At 45.5% G+C, this 15,160-nt stretch overlaps 1 pseudogene; it reads right to left on the reverse strand.

Moving 5' to 3' along the window:
* Positions 1-6,569: 6,569 nt before the first annotated feature.
* On the reverse strand, positions 6,570-13,651 carry LOC117057573 (annotated as a pseudogene).
* Between the last annotated feature and the right edge of the window lie 1,509 nt (positions 13,652-15,160).

Below are 15,160 nucleotides of genomic sequence, written 5' to 3' on the forward strand. Positions count from 1 at the left end.
AATCGGACTGTACGCTTCCCAGACCCGGGTTCCCGTGCTCAGTCCGAGTTAGTAGCAGCTGCCCCCATGGGGCAGGCTGTGTCAACGCTCCCTGCCGTGTACCAGGACTATTTAGACGTGTTCGAGGAACAGGGAGCAGACAAGCTGCCGCCTCATCGGTCCTTCGACTGCGGCATAGACCTACAGCCTGGGGCGCCCCTGCCTGTGAGCCGCCTATATTCTCTTTCGGAGCCAGAGCGTGAAGCCTTGCAGGACTTCCTTCGCAAGAACCTGGAACGTGGGTTCATTAGACCCTCTACCTCACCCACTGCCGCTCCTGTACTCTTCGTTAAGAAGAAGTGTGGGGAGCTTCGCCTCTGCCATGACTACCGGGCCCTGAATAAGATCACCATCCCAGACCGGTACCCCTTGCCCCTTATTGCAGAATTGCTGGAGCGGGTGCAGGGGGCGCAGATGTTCACCAAACTGGACCTCCGAGGGGCCTACAACTTGATTCGGATCCGTGCTGGGGACGAGTGGAAGACTGCATTCGGGACCCGGTATGGGCAGTTTGAATACCTGGTTATGCCGTTCGGATTATGCAACGCGCCCGCCGTGTTTCAACGGTACATCAACCACGTGTTCCAGGACTTGCTAGACAAATACGTGGTGGTGTACCTAGATGATATTCTGATTTATTCCCGTGACCCAGCCCGTCACGAGAGTCATGTTCGGTCCGTGTTGCAGCGCTTGCGGGAGCACCGCCTGTACGCCAAGCTCAGCAAGTGCGAGTTCCACCAGCGGTCAGTGGACTTCCTTGGACACCGACTCTCCCCTGACGGGGTGCAGATGGACCCTGGGAAGGTGGCTGCGGTTCGAGAGTGGGCAGCGCCCCGGAACCGCAAGGACTTACAGCGGTTCCTAGGGTTCGCCAACTATTACCGGACCTTCATTGCAGATTATGCTCATCGCACCATCCCATTAACCCGACTGCTGCGCCCCAAGACGCCCTTCTCCTGGGATGAGGAGGCTGAAGTGGCATTTCAGGGGTTGAAAGCCTGTTTCCAGAGGGCGCCGATTTTACAGCACCCTGATCCCTCTCGTCCCTTCGTGGTGGAGACTGATGCCTCCAGTACGGCTCTCGGTGCCATCCTGTCTCAGCAACACGGACCCGATGCGCCACTGTTACCCTGCGCTTACTACTCCTGGCAGCTCCTTCCGGCGGAGCGTAACTATACCGTGTGGGAGCGGGAACTACTGGCCATCAAGGTGGCCTTTGAGGTCTGGCGCCATCATCTGGAGGGGGCACGACACCCGGTGGAAGTGAGAACGGACCACCGGAATCTGGAGTACCTCCAGACCACCCGCAAGTTGAACCAAAGGCAGATCCGGTGGGCGCTGTTTTTCTCCCGGTTCCAGTTCCGGATCCGCTACATCCCTAGCTCCCAAAACCGGAAAGCGGATGCCCTGTCCCGGAAACCTGAGGACGTCGCAGACACTGTACAGCAGGCAGTACCGACAACTATCTTACCACCAGCCGCATTCCTGGCCACTCAGGAGGCCAAGCCGCTGCAGGCTCGGGTGCGAGAACAGCAACGGGTCGATGCTTGGGCACAGGAACGGCTTCGGGAACTGTCTGACGGGTCATGCCCTCGATATCCGGGGCTGGCCCTGCACCAGGGCCTACTGCTGCACCAGGGTCGTCTATGCATCCCACCAGGACCATTGCGGGCTGAGGTTCTCCAGATGTCCCACGATGCCCCAGCAGCAGGGCACTTTGGGCGGTACCGGACCACCCATCTGGTAAGCCGGGAGTTCTGGTGGCCCCGCCTGAAGGCTGATGTGGCACGCTATGTTGCTGGTTGCGACGTCTGCCGGCGGGCCAAGGGTCCTACCGGGCGACCCCCCGGTCTGCTCCAGCCATTACCAGTCCCACCGCGTCCCTGGCACACGGTCTCGCTGGACTTTGTGGTGGACTTGCCCCCATCTCGTCACTGTACCTGCCTCCTGGTTTTCACGGACCATTTCACTAAGATGGTGCACTGTGCCCCCTGCCCGTCCATACCCATAGCTAAGGAAACGGCTCAGCTGTACTTGCAGCACATCTTCCGCCTGCATGGCCTGCCCGAGCGTGTGGTTTCTGACCGCGGCGTCCAGTTCACATCCCACTTCTGGCGAGCCCTGCACCAGACCCTTGGGACGGAGGTCTGTCTATCTTCGGCCCACCACCCGCAGACCGATGGCCAGACGGAAAGGGCAAATGCGGTGCTGGAGCAGTACTTCCGGTGTTACTGCAGCTTTCAGCAGGATGACTGGGTCGATCACTTGCCATTGGCGGAGTTCGCCTACAACAATGCAGTGAACGCCTCCACCCAGCAGACCCCGTTCCAGGCCTCCTACGGCTACCATCCACGTTTGTTCCCGGACGTGCTGCCAGCTTCCGCGGTCCCCGCAGTGACAGACTGGCTTCAGGAGCTTCAGTCCCAGCAACAATTATTGATGGAGCAACTGCGCCAGGCCAAGGACGCATACAAGGCCCAGGCTGACCGACATCGTCAGGAGGGGCCAGAACTCCATGTTGGCGATCGGGTGTGGCTCTCTACCCGTCACCTGCATCCTTCTCGGCCCTCACGAAAGCTGGATGCACGGTTTGCCGGCCCATTCACCATCACTGCGCAGGTGTCGCCGGTGGCGTTTCGCCTCCAGTTACCTCCATCGCTCAAGGTTCACCCAGTATTCCACCGGTCCCTACTTAGTCCAGTCGCCCCGCCCGACGAGTTCCACCCGGACAATCCACGACCGCAGCCAGTTTTGGTTGAGGGGGAGCCTGAGTACGAGGTGGAGCGCATTCTCGACTCACGATACCGCAGGGGGAAGCTCCAATACCTCATCGACTGGAAGGGGTATGGGCCTGAGGATCGTTCATGGGAACCAGCGGGAAACGTCCACGCACCTGCCTGCCTCCGTGATTTCCATGCAGCTTACCCCAGCAAGCCTGGTCCGGCCCCTCGGTTGAGGGGGAGGCCTGGAAGGGGGGATGGTGTGATGGCCTGGGAGTCAGACTCTGATGCTGAACCTGAGGGATCCCAGCCTGCACAGGATTCCCCGCCTCCAGAACCAGCTGAGCCGGGGCCAGGGCTTGAGCCTGAAGGATCCCCACCTGTGCTGGATCCCCAGGTGCAGGCATCAGCAGAGTCTGCTCTGGCTCCTGATGGGAGGGAGGACCCATTGCCTGCAGGTGCTCCACTCCCAGCCTCTTCAGAGGAAGCTGAGGCATCCCCTGGGTCCAGTAACCCACCAGCCTCTCCTGAGCTACAGAGGCTCAGGGCAGATAGGCGAAGGGAGTTAAGTGTCTGCAGGAGGAGTGCTCGCCTCCAGGCCCGGAGGAGAGGCGAGTCTCCGGAGGATCGGGACCGCCCTAAGCATAGGGCCAGATAAAAGCCAGCCAGACCCAGCCCAAGTTGCGTGAGCAACTTAGTTGCAAGCGTGTGCTCAACCTGCAACCTTGTGCCTGAACCTGCCTTGGACCTTGACCTGCTCCCTGCCTTGCTCCCCGCCGGATTGACCTCCTTTGGACCCCTAGACCCAGGACTGGACTTGGACCTCGCTTCATGGACAAACCCTTGGGGCCAGCACAATTCTGGGTCACCCACCCACTGCCACACTATCCTTCTCTTGGCAGATCAAGATGAGAAGGTGACAGCAAAGGTTGCAAGGTTTTTAGCTGGGGCAATTAGACTGAGATCCACTATTTCTATTCTTTGCATATTGCATTGTTGTTTTATTGCTATGGCCGATGGCTGACACAAATAAAAATTCATTCATTCATTCATTCAAGTTGAAATATATGGTGGCGGGGGGGGGGGAATGGGTTTCTATATATTTGGTAGAACAGTGGTGGGGTGAAAAGGATCTTATATCCCGCATTCTACTGCTTTGTTTTCTTCAGTGCTATTTACTGAATTTACTGATATTTGACCAAAAAGGGGAAACATGCAGCAGAGCACCTTTAAATTCCTCCATGCTGCATGAAACCTGATTGGGATTGGATCAATAAAAACTAGGGATATAGTGCTGGGAAACTTATTTACTCCACCTTTGTTGTAGTGCAAATCAGAACCCACCCCAGCCATGAAGTTTTTATTTAAAAATATATAACTAATGAGTGAACAAAATCACAGAGTCTGGGAAGAAATGTTGCATTTAGAAAGAATTAGCTGTCTTTCAAACAACTGGAAATGACAGGTTTGGGACCCAGTTACCTGCTCTGAAGTGGAAACACTTATAGACCAATTTAAGGCGGGCAAGGCACCTGGAGATGACCTTATATCCATTGATGCCATCAAAGCCAACAAGGATTGGTGGTGCCCACTCTTAGCAGTACTCTATACTTATATAAACAAAACAGCAAATTTTCCCCCAAGTTGGAATTCCGCACTAATTGTATTAATATACAAGAAAGGTCCGCGCACTGATCCAGCCAACTTTAGGCCAATCAGCCTGCTGAACGTTATTGGGAAGATTTACTCAAGATACTTGCTCAACAAACTAACGACCTGGATGGAGAGCAACAATATCATCGCAGAGGAACAGGCGGGTTTTCGCCCTGGAAGATCGACAACAGACCAAATTCTAATCCTGAACCATTTGGCTGACAAGTATGCTCGCAAAGGCCCCAAAGCTCTCCATGTCGCCTTTATTGACTTTAAGCAAGCCTTTGACCAAATTCCCAGGAATCAGCTATGGACAAAACTGGCAGCGACATCTACCGACCGCCGTCTTCTTCTCCTGATTATCAACCTGCATACAAATACCTTCTTGAGAATTAGGTTAGATCAGGCATAGGCAACCTTCGGCTCTCCAGATGTTTTGGCCTACAACTCCCATGATCCCTAGCTAACAGGACCAGTGGTCAGGGATGATGGGAATTGTAGTCCGAAACATCTGGAGAGCCGAAGGTTGCTGACCCCTGGGTTAGATAATAAGGGGTTAGTTTCCAATCCGGTTGCCACCACTAGGGGGGTAAGACAGGGCTGTTTGCTTGCCCCTGCCCTGTTCAATTTTTACATTAACTCACTAGTGGCTCATATGGCCAATGCTGCTTTCCATCCTCCAAAATTAGCAGGCCGAGCTTTGAATGTCCTTCTGTATGCGGACAATGCTGCCCTTTTAGCTATTTCCCCCATTGGGCTGAGGAGGATGCTTCGAGCACTTCATGAATACGAGATCCAACATGAGCTCCAACTTAATTATACCAAGACCAAAATAATGGTCTTTGCTGCTCGACCAAAACTCCATTCGTGGTCGATTAATGGTATTCCCCTAGAGCAGGTTAGCTGCTTCAAATACCTGGGCCAGGTAGTACGATCAAATGGGTCTTTCTTGGCACACAGAGAATATATAGCCACAAATGCATCTCAAGCAGCCTTGCTGATTAGATCCCTGTATGCCAAGAAACAGGCACAAACAGTGGAAGTTGCCCTGAGACTCTTCCAAATGAAAGTCCTTCCACTACTACTGGTGGGCATTGCTTTGGGTTCACGTAGAGACTTCGAAAGATTGGAATCTATCCAGTCACAATTCCTTAGGGCCATTCTCAGGATCCCCCCTTCTGTTGCGGGTGCAGTCATGAGACTAGAGACCGGCTGCCAAGCCTTTAGGTATGTGGCCCTGAAAGCGAAATTATGGCTATGGCTCAAGTTATGCTTTAGACCGGTGGGTTTGGCCCCCTGATACTGAGGGACAATTTTAAATCACCATGAGAAGGGGAGGTGGTGGAGGAAGTGCAGAAGTGCGGACTGTCCTCCCTCTATATAGAGTACATGACGTATAGACATGCTAAAGCGGTGATCGCACAGAGATTGGGGGATATCGCCAGACAAGAGGACATAGCCCGCGTGAAACCTGGGATGTTTCTGGGGGACCAGGTGTATCGGGCTGCACCAGCCTGTTACCTGGCGGATATCCACTATGTGGAATACCGCAGACTTCTCACTGCGGCCAGACTGAACGTTCTTGATTCGGCAGTTTTGAGGGGAAGATTTAGAGGAGTTCCATATGATCAGAGAACCTGCCATTGTGCTTTAGGAGAGGTAGAATCCACAGAACACATTCTACTGAGTTGTCCCTTTTATAATGATTTAAGGCAGTATCTCATAGCCCCATATTTATCTCACTTTAGCTCTCGTTCAAGAGAAAGGCAGGTAGCATATCTGCTGAATAAGCCCACTGGGAAAATAGCCTTATCTGTGGCTAAATTCCTCTTCCTGGCGCTCAAGTGTCAGAAGCACAAAATCGAATGTCTTGATGTGGGTTATCTGTATGAGGTTTACTAGTGCTGTCCTATTTTTAATTGTGTATCCCTCTGATGTTTTAGTTTTATAATTTTGTATTGAGAAATGTTTCTTCTTTCTGACTATCGGTCGAATAAAGGATATGTATGTATGTATGTATGTATGTATGTATGTATGTATGACAGGTTTGTCCATTTATGGGGAGCACAGAATTCCAAACTCTATATAAGGGTTTCTGAATTTAAAGAAAAGCTGCTGAAAGCTCAATGGATACCACTTTCCTCTTCATCAGATTCTTCAGATTCTTCTCCTTATTAGATGTTCCTTGTTGTTCAACTCAGGCCTCAACACAATAAGATAGCATTTTGGAAGATAGATGCAACCCAGAAGACCACCACTGGAGGCTAAGATAGCAAAGATCTCCACAGCAACCATGTATTTGCCCTTAGAGCTCATATAAGCTGGAATAAAGGATAGCCACACACTGCAGAAGACCAACATGCTGAAAGTGATGAACTTGGCTTCATTGAAACTATCAGGCAGTTTCCTGGCAAAGAAAGCCACAGTGAAGCTGGCAATTGCCAGGAAGCCCATGTAGCCCAGGACAATGTAAAACATAGTTACAGACCCTGCATTACATTCCAGGACAACTTCTTCAGTCACAGAGTGCATGTCCACAACCGGAAAGGGGGGGGGAATTTGCCAACCACGTGGTAGAGATTCCAGCCTGCATAAGGGAACAAAAAATAACAATAGAGTTGCTCAGACTTTTCCTAACCCACTTTCTCATTCTGGAACCTGGTTTGGTGGCCATGAAAGCCAATACCACTGTGACAGTTTTGGCCAACACACAAGAAACAGCCACCGAGAAGATGATGGCAAAAGCTGTTTGTTGGATGAGACATGTCAGCTTCTGAGGCTGACCAATGAATAGCAATGCAGAAAGGAAGCAGAGCAGGAGGGAGATGAGAAGAGTGTAGGTGAGGTCCCTGTTGTTGGCAACGACGATGGGAGTGCCATGGTGCTTCATAAATGTCCCCAGCACCAGAGCTGTGATCAAAGAAAAGGAAAGAGCAATGCAGCCTAGACTGAGCCCCAAAGGTTCTTCATAAGACAAGAAGGTTACAATCTTGGGAATGCATTTATCCTTATTCTTGCTTGGGTATGTTTCATCTGTGCATTTATTACAGTCATTCATATCTGAAACAGAAAGAAAAAAGACCTATTCACACCTTACTCTGCTCACATATAGAGGGCAAAATTGCTGAAAAGGGGTTTTATTGTGGTCAGTTTAGTCCTGCATGACCCAACCATCACCACTACTGTACTGATCATACCATCTGCAGCAGAGAGCTTTCTATAAGTGTGGAGGCTCCCTGCATAATTTTGAAGGCATGTCCAGCCTTCCCACATGACTAGTGGGTGAATAAGTCATGAACTCATAAACATACCATGGACTATAAATCATACGAATAGATGGTTTCTTTCGTACTGGTAGAATTTGTTTGTATAAATTATAGAATAAATTCTTTGATAAAATTTTGAAATGTTATTTAGAATGTGTTAGATGTAAAGCAGCATGGTGAGGTCACAGTTCCCTGCATCAGCAGTAGCATCAAAACAGTGTTCAAAGGAAGACCCAAGTGACATCACAGTGTATTCTATTTTTCCCATTTTAAAACTGTGAGACCATCACTTTCCCTCTCCAATACGATCATATTGTCTGCAGCAGGGATCTTTCTGTATATGTCAGAGCTCCCTGCATGAGCTTAAACCTACAACTGGCCTTTACACATGAGTAATATGAGGAGAGGTCTATGTCCATGAACTTGTGAGCTCATCACTGAAAACCATTAATAATTTCTTTATTTTATTTTCTTTACTTTTGTCCCATCTAAGGACTATTTTCACACCCACAGCATAATTTTAAAGCATACAGTCCCCCAAATAACCTTGGGTCATGGCGTATGAAGCCTAATCTACCATATCTGTCTGTCTGTCTGTCTATCATCTATCTCTATCTATCTATCTATCTATCTATCTATCTATCTATCATCTATCTATCATCTTTCTACATATATCTTACCCTCTTGGTCTGAAATCTTCCCTTCTGGACAAGGTATGCAATCATAGCAGCAAAACTGCTCTCCCTCCTTCACTTTCTTCCTTGAACCAGGGTGGCAACCCTCACAACATACAGAAAGTGGCTGTGCCTAATCCATAGAGGAAAAAGAAGAAAAAATGAGCTTCAAATGCTTGCACTTCTGGGGGCTTGCCACCTGTCTATACACTCTGAACTACAGAAGAAATTGTGCAGCCATGTATGAATGCAGTCAATGTTTCTGGCATTTGTTAAAAGAATGAAGATAGTACTCCATTATCTATATATTAAAACTATGTTGCACAAAGTTGACTTGCTGATTATAAGGCATTCTTCATTTTAAGTTCTAGAAGGTCTTCTGCACCAGAGGTAGCCAAAGTGCCACTCTCCAAGAGTTGTTGGGGAACAGCCCCTATCTTCCCTAACCTCTGGCCAAGTTGAATGGGGCTGATGGAACACACAATTTGTAAAATTATTATTTTTAAGCCTTAGAAAAACCTACCCCCCCCCAATCCTGCAAAAACTCCACCATACTCTGCCAAACTCTGCCCCAAACCCACAAATGTCTGTCAAACCTCCTTTCTTAAAATTTAACTCTCCTCAAAGGTCAGTGCAAAGGCTCCTAGGATTTCAAGACTTTACGTGCCATTTTTGCCATTTTTGTGTTCTTTTTGAGCCTCTTTTGCCCTTTTTGCGCCATTTCCAGGTTTGAATCAATTTTTTTTTTGTGGCAGCACACATCAACACAGTTGTGTGAGACTCAAACATGCATAATGGGGAATTCCCAGCACTTATTTTCCCTTAAAGAGACAACTTTATGTGGACCACATACATCACTGTACATAATATAGAGCACCCTGGTCCTATTCTTTTATTTGCCTGACATGAGATACAAGCACGGGAATACTGAGATGTGATGATATCCAGTCCCATCTTAAGTTCAACTAGACATTGTCAAGAAATAAATGGAGCAAAAACATATGAATGATGGTCAAAGTGTCATGTGGTTCTGGCCCTTAGGAAGGATTTAAAAGGTTTTTTTTTTTACCTGTAATCCAAGCAATAAATATATAAATATTTACATACATATAAATAATGTATATATGTATATATAAATATATACATTAGTTTCCCCCCATCAATATCTCAGTTATTGAAAGAAACAGCAGAATATCAAGGACAGAATGTTTTGTAACTCGAAGAATTCATCAATTCATACAATGTTGCACTTTGATTCAAGAACATTCCTATCGGCATTCACCATGACATTTACTTTACACACCCATGCAGAGAGCCAGGGCTCATTCACCAATGGGACATTCCCAAAACTGCCCCCCCCCAAAAAATGGATCATACTTGGTTAAACCAGTTGTTCCAGGTTATTGCATTTTCATTGATGGTGAAGGCTTTGTCTGGGACAGCCTCTGGATCCACACTCCCAACTTGCACCCTGTGAAAGGTTCGGTTTGAGGAAACAATCCAGTTGATAAAATCAAATCCAGCTAGTAACTGCCCATTATCATCAAAGGCAATTTTGTCACCAGCACTGTTGTTAAATGAAACACGTCTCAAAAAATGATGGAGCTAGATGGAAAAGGAAAGAGTTTGGGATTTTCAGGCGAAGGTCTAATGGCAGCAGACTAATGGTTTCCTGAATAGTTTTGAATAGGGGATGATTGATGAAATATCCTGTGAGCTAAAACTTAGGATTTCTGGGAAGCAGAACCCAGAAAGATTTTAAAGTGGTTGGCTGAAATGGTAGGTCCAAAGGCAGGAAGAGGAATGGGAAATAAAGAAAGGGCAAATGCCATCCCAGCTACAGATTGTTATTTACAATCCACGGGTCTCAAGGAAGGGTTCTGATTTGACTTATAACCCACAGCCGACATCAACAGTTGGCTGCTAATAACTCAGATATGTCTACATGCAATCAGAGAAGCTAACTAAAAAAAACCCCACCATACTATACAGCTGGAACAGGCAACCATTTTCAGTGTCATGGGCAACTTTATTAGGGCTGCATGCCAGTGGTGAGTGAGACTAAGAAAGAAGCTTGCAGGATGAGAGTCAAAAGTGTACATTAGGCAACATCCCAGTCATGCAAAAGTCTTTTTACATTCAACTAATACATTAAAAGACTGAAGGAAGGTATGGGGTAGGGGCGATATGGGGAGTAGCTGGAGGACAGAGTTTAAACAAGGGAATCACGTGAGGAGTGAAAAGAGAGGAGTTTCTTGAGTGTTTAGAGATGAGGGGGAAAGTAAATGTGTGCACAGGAAGAGTTTGGGAGACAAATTATTATACTGGGTAGGCCCTATTTCAATACCTAAAATATTATACATTGCCACTGGAGCATATTCAGGAGGAAAGTACCTGCCACATCTGTTGTTTCTGAGGCTTCAGTTGTCCCTCCTGTGCTATTTTGCTGTATTTGACTCTGTGTGAGGTCATGGCATGTAAAGCATGGGCCACAGCATGGGCAGCATTGTAGATGTTGTAGCTGTGGCCAGTCATGCTTGTTTCAAAAAATGGTGCCGGAAGACTGTCAAGATTCTCTTCCCCTGTGCAAATATTTCCATCTACCTCAGTGTTTGGGAATACACAGGAAAAGGCCTGCTGCCAGAAGTCCCTGATAAAACCATCACCTTCTGTGCTAGAAGGATTTTTGCTCTCAATATATAGTTTGAATTCTAGTAATTCACTGCAGTGAATTGTGAAGGCAAGAGAACCATGGATTATTTCTGTGTCCCAGTCTCTTTGAAAGACCACTGATGTGAGTTCCATCTGGGCTGTCATAATCCACACTTTACCACTTAGTAAATTATCCCGTTCCGATAAATATGGGAGCCATCTTAAAAGTACCATGGAGTTACACTCTCCATAGAACACTACTACATTGGTTTTGCTATCCATGAGTTTGTCACGTGTTTTTGCTCCCCATGTTAGCAAGTCATTAAGTTCAGTGAGTGTAATTTTCATAGGAACTCTTTCAATGGTGGCAAAACATATACCATTCTGGGAAAACAGTGGAATTGCAGTTTGCAGAAACCTTTCTCCATTATCATTATCCATTGCAGCGATTCCAATCCATGTCCACCTGAAATGCAGTAATAAAGAAAGAATCCCGGTGTACTGAAGGGTTTCTCCAGGGGTCATTTTATAGATGGAAGCTGCTGTGGTTTTATCTTCCATCGCTGGAGCAGAACCATAGAGAAGCTAAGGGGAAATTTGAGAAGGGTGACACTAGTAGTCACATTTAAACAGTATATTGAAGAATGCTGACCCACCCATGTCTTCAGAACAAGACAGTAAAAGAGCTTATTGTCAGCAGATTCCAGACATGCACCTTTACCAAGAAATTTGCATGTCTACAGAAACTATGGTCTTAGTTCTCCAAAGACTGAATAAAATTTTCATGAAAATAGTTAACATAGAGGAAAACATGGATATCTGCCCTCCCTCTACAAATTCCAGACATAGCTATGTTAGCGATTTGCCAATACAAGTCATGGAAGAAATGAGGTCTTGCCAAGTTCTTCAAAAGAACCAGATAATGCTTGAGATTCACCGCAATGTGTATAGGTGGACGAATCGCAGGTTAATTACAACGTCCTTATCCCAGCTTTTGAACTGCCATTATAAAAACGTAGATCTGGAAAAAAATTCCATTTCTTGCCCAACTTCAAATGGCTTCTCACATTACATTGTAAATTAGGTCAGTAAAGAAATTCTTCTTCCAGGTATACTAGATCCCCTATAACACAAGGTATTGCAGTCATGCTTGTGCTTTTCTGTGAGAGAGTGAGGTCCATGGTCTGATCTAGCAAGACTCTCCTTATGTACCTTTATTTTATATAGATGACTGCCACCTTACATGCGGGTTACATTATGGGTAATGCGCGTAAAGCCAAAAATGTGCATAGAGAAAACACATTGGGGTCTGTGGCAGGTGGCATTGCCAAAGTCTTTTCCCCCAGAACCCCAGCCCCTTTCTACTCCCTTTTTAATTGTGTGTATGTCTATTGTCCAAGTGCCTAAAGCTGATTGAGCTAAAGTCAGACATATGTTGCAATTTACTTGTACAATGAACTTCTATATTAAGCACTACGGTTATAAAAGTCTTAAAGCCCACCTCCCTATTCTTTCAGTGTTTTATGCCCACAGATTAAGAACGTTAAAGGCTTCAAACACCAAATGGCATATTCATATTGACATTGCACAGAGACTCTGCTTTTTCAGCCACATAGCTTTACACTTAGTTAGTTACGCATTAACTAAATTATGCACCAATTAAAGCATTTGATTCATTTTCTATATTATATTATTTCTATATTTTCTAAATGAATAATAGTAAATTTAAAATGGAGGAGGTGTGGTGTCCATTGATAAGCCATGTTGAAATCAGCTTGAAACCATTGATTTCAGTTGCTTTACTCTGACTATGACTAGCGTTGGATATAACCCAGGAAATATGTTATAGTTAGAATGACCTAAGCCACAAAGAACATAAACATGTATGTGCATCCATGTGTACTCATGCACACACACAAAATAAACACACACACACAACTATGTATGTTTCATTGTGCTGTTATTTTAATCTGAACTGATCAATATATACAGTATATTCAATGAAGAAGAAGTTTGGTTTGGGTCTTTACCATTACTTCAGTTGTGTTGGGATACCATTGGCCTTATGGAATAAGCTCCCATTCATAAAAGGGAAATAAATGGATAAAAATTATTTGAACATCAATAAAGACATAAATGTTACTTTTTCATAGACATGCTATAATGCTTATGTCTCTCTCCCAATGTATTATTTTAAATTCAAGCATCAGAGGGGCATTTAAAATGATTAAATCCCATTGTCTGCACATCCATACAGGCACATAATCCCCACCTGTGGAACCTTATATATATGCAGGATATCTGCCACAAGACCAGAAATTCGGTAGTCCAGTCCCCCGATCATTGCTGTTACATTACTTTGTATGCCACATATGTAGTTGGGAACAAACCTCTCCAGTGTGGACATAAGTAGCATTGTGGCATGATACGTCTTCTTAGAATTGAAATAGCTGTCATAGATGTGGAAGCCCAAAGTGACATTGGGTAGTATCTGAGGGTTTTCATTTATCTCCTTTACTGCATACGCCAAGGCCAGGATGTGCTGGTAATTCTTTGTCACTACACTATAAAAATAGTTGCGTTCTGCATCAAAAATTAAAGCTAATTCCACTGTGTCCTGCACCTTCTTCATTATATTATTCACCATAGTACTTCTATTCCAGGCAGCTTATAGTTCAAGATTAGCAATGGAGACCTTTTATATCCATGAGAGGGAACTTATAGGTTCTTCCTCCAGAGGGGATAGTTTTATCTAGGACAAAGTTATATATGAGGCTGTGTCACAGATTGACATAGCATTTGGATTTTTGCAGTTCCAATTGCATCCCCCCTTCATTACCAAGAGCAATCTCAGAGTTGGAACGATATAAAAATGATATTAAAATAAAATAAATCAAATGAAGAAGAAGAAGAAGAAGAAGAAGAAGAAGAAGAGGAGGAGGAGGAGGAGGAGGAGGAGGAGGAGGAGGAGTTTGGATTTGATACCCCGCTTTATCACTACCCGAAGGAGTCTCAAAGCGGCTAACATTCTCCTTTCCCTTCTTCCTCCACAACAAACACTCTGTGAGGTGAGTGGGGCTGAGAGACTTCAAAGAAGTGTGACTAGCCCAAGGTCACCCAGCAGCTGCATGTGGAGGAGCGGAGACACGAACCCGGTTCACCAAATTACGAGAGTACCACTCTTAACCACTACACTACACTGGCAATTTAACAATCAACAGGACATTGTTTTATGTTCTGGAGATTTATTCTTACTGCAGCTGCTAACAGTCCAAATTGATGGGTGTGCTTGTGGTGCCTATGCAAAATGAACCAGGCTCAGAGTAAGCCATATGCTGTATCTATCTGGAGATATTAAGCTCATCTGTTTTCCAGTGTCACTTGAAGAATGAAGTTTTTTCAACTCAGAGAGCTGATGAGTATCCTTCAAGCGGCAACAAGGCTGAACTCAGCAGAGACACAGCCAAACATTTTCAGTGCTCAGCTTAAGAACACAACACACTGTATATTTACTGATTGGTACTTAGGGAATGTATGCTAATATGAGTGAGAATATAAATATGAGTTTACTAATAGGAGCCAGGAACATTCAAATATTAAAACACACATGCATGTATTCCAAATTCTCATTTTACATTATATGCCTCTATCACCTACTTTCTTACAAAGACATTTTTGGGGAAACAGAATTACAGTATACAAGAAAAGGAAATGTAATATGACCAGCAGAAGAGGATGTTTTAAGACCAGGAATCAGGAATATATGAAGGTGATTGTGAAACTTGTGGGTGGAATGATTCCCATAATGTTAAATTGCATGTCCTATGTATGGCCAATATTATACAAAGTACTGGACAAAGAAACAAATGTTGCAAGAATTCAGAGCCTTAAAAGAAACCACAGATCACCTCTGAGCAACATAGAATCAGTAGAAGAAATAAATGAAATGAGGAGAATGAAAACGTAGAAGTGAAATAAAATATAAAGGCTTAAATACATTTCACCCTGACTTTCTCCTGGGCAGAAAAAAAGTGTTTATTTCTTTCTGCTTTCACTCGTGATCATAATCTGTTTTAGTTGTTTTTAATAATGTGTTTTTGGATTATTGTGACCTGCCCTGGGGCCTTATGGGGAAGGATGGATAAGAAATCATCAC

Source organism: Lacerta agilis, chromosome 14, assembly GCF_009819535.1.
Source record: "Lacerta agilis isolate rLacAgi1 chromosome 14, rLacAgi1.pri, whole genome shotgun sequence".
Taxonomy (NCBI): Eukaryota; Metazoa; Chordata; class Lepidosauria; order Squamata; family Lacertidae; genus Lacerta; species Lacerta agilis.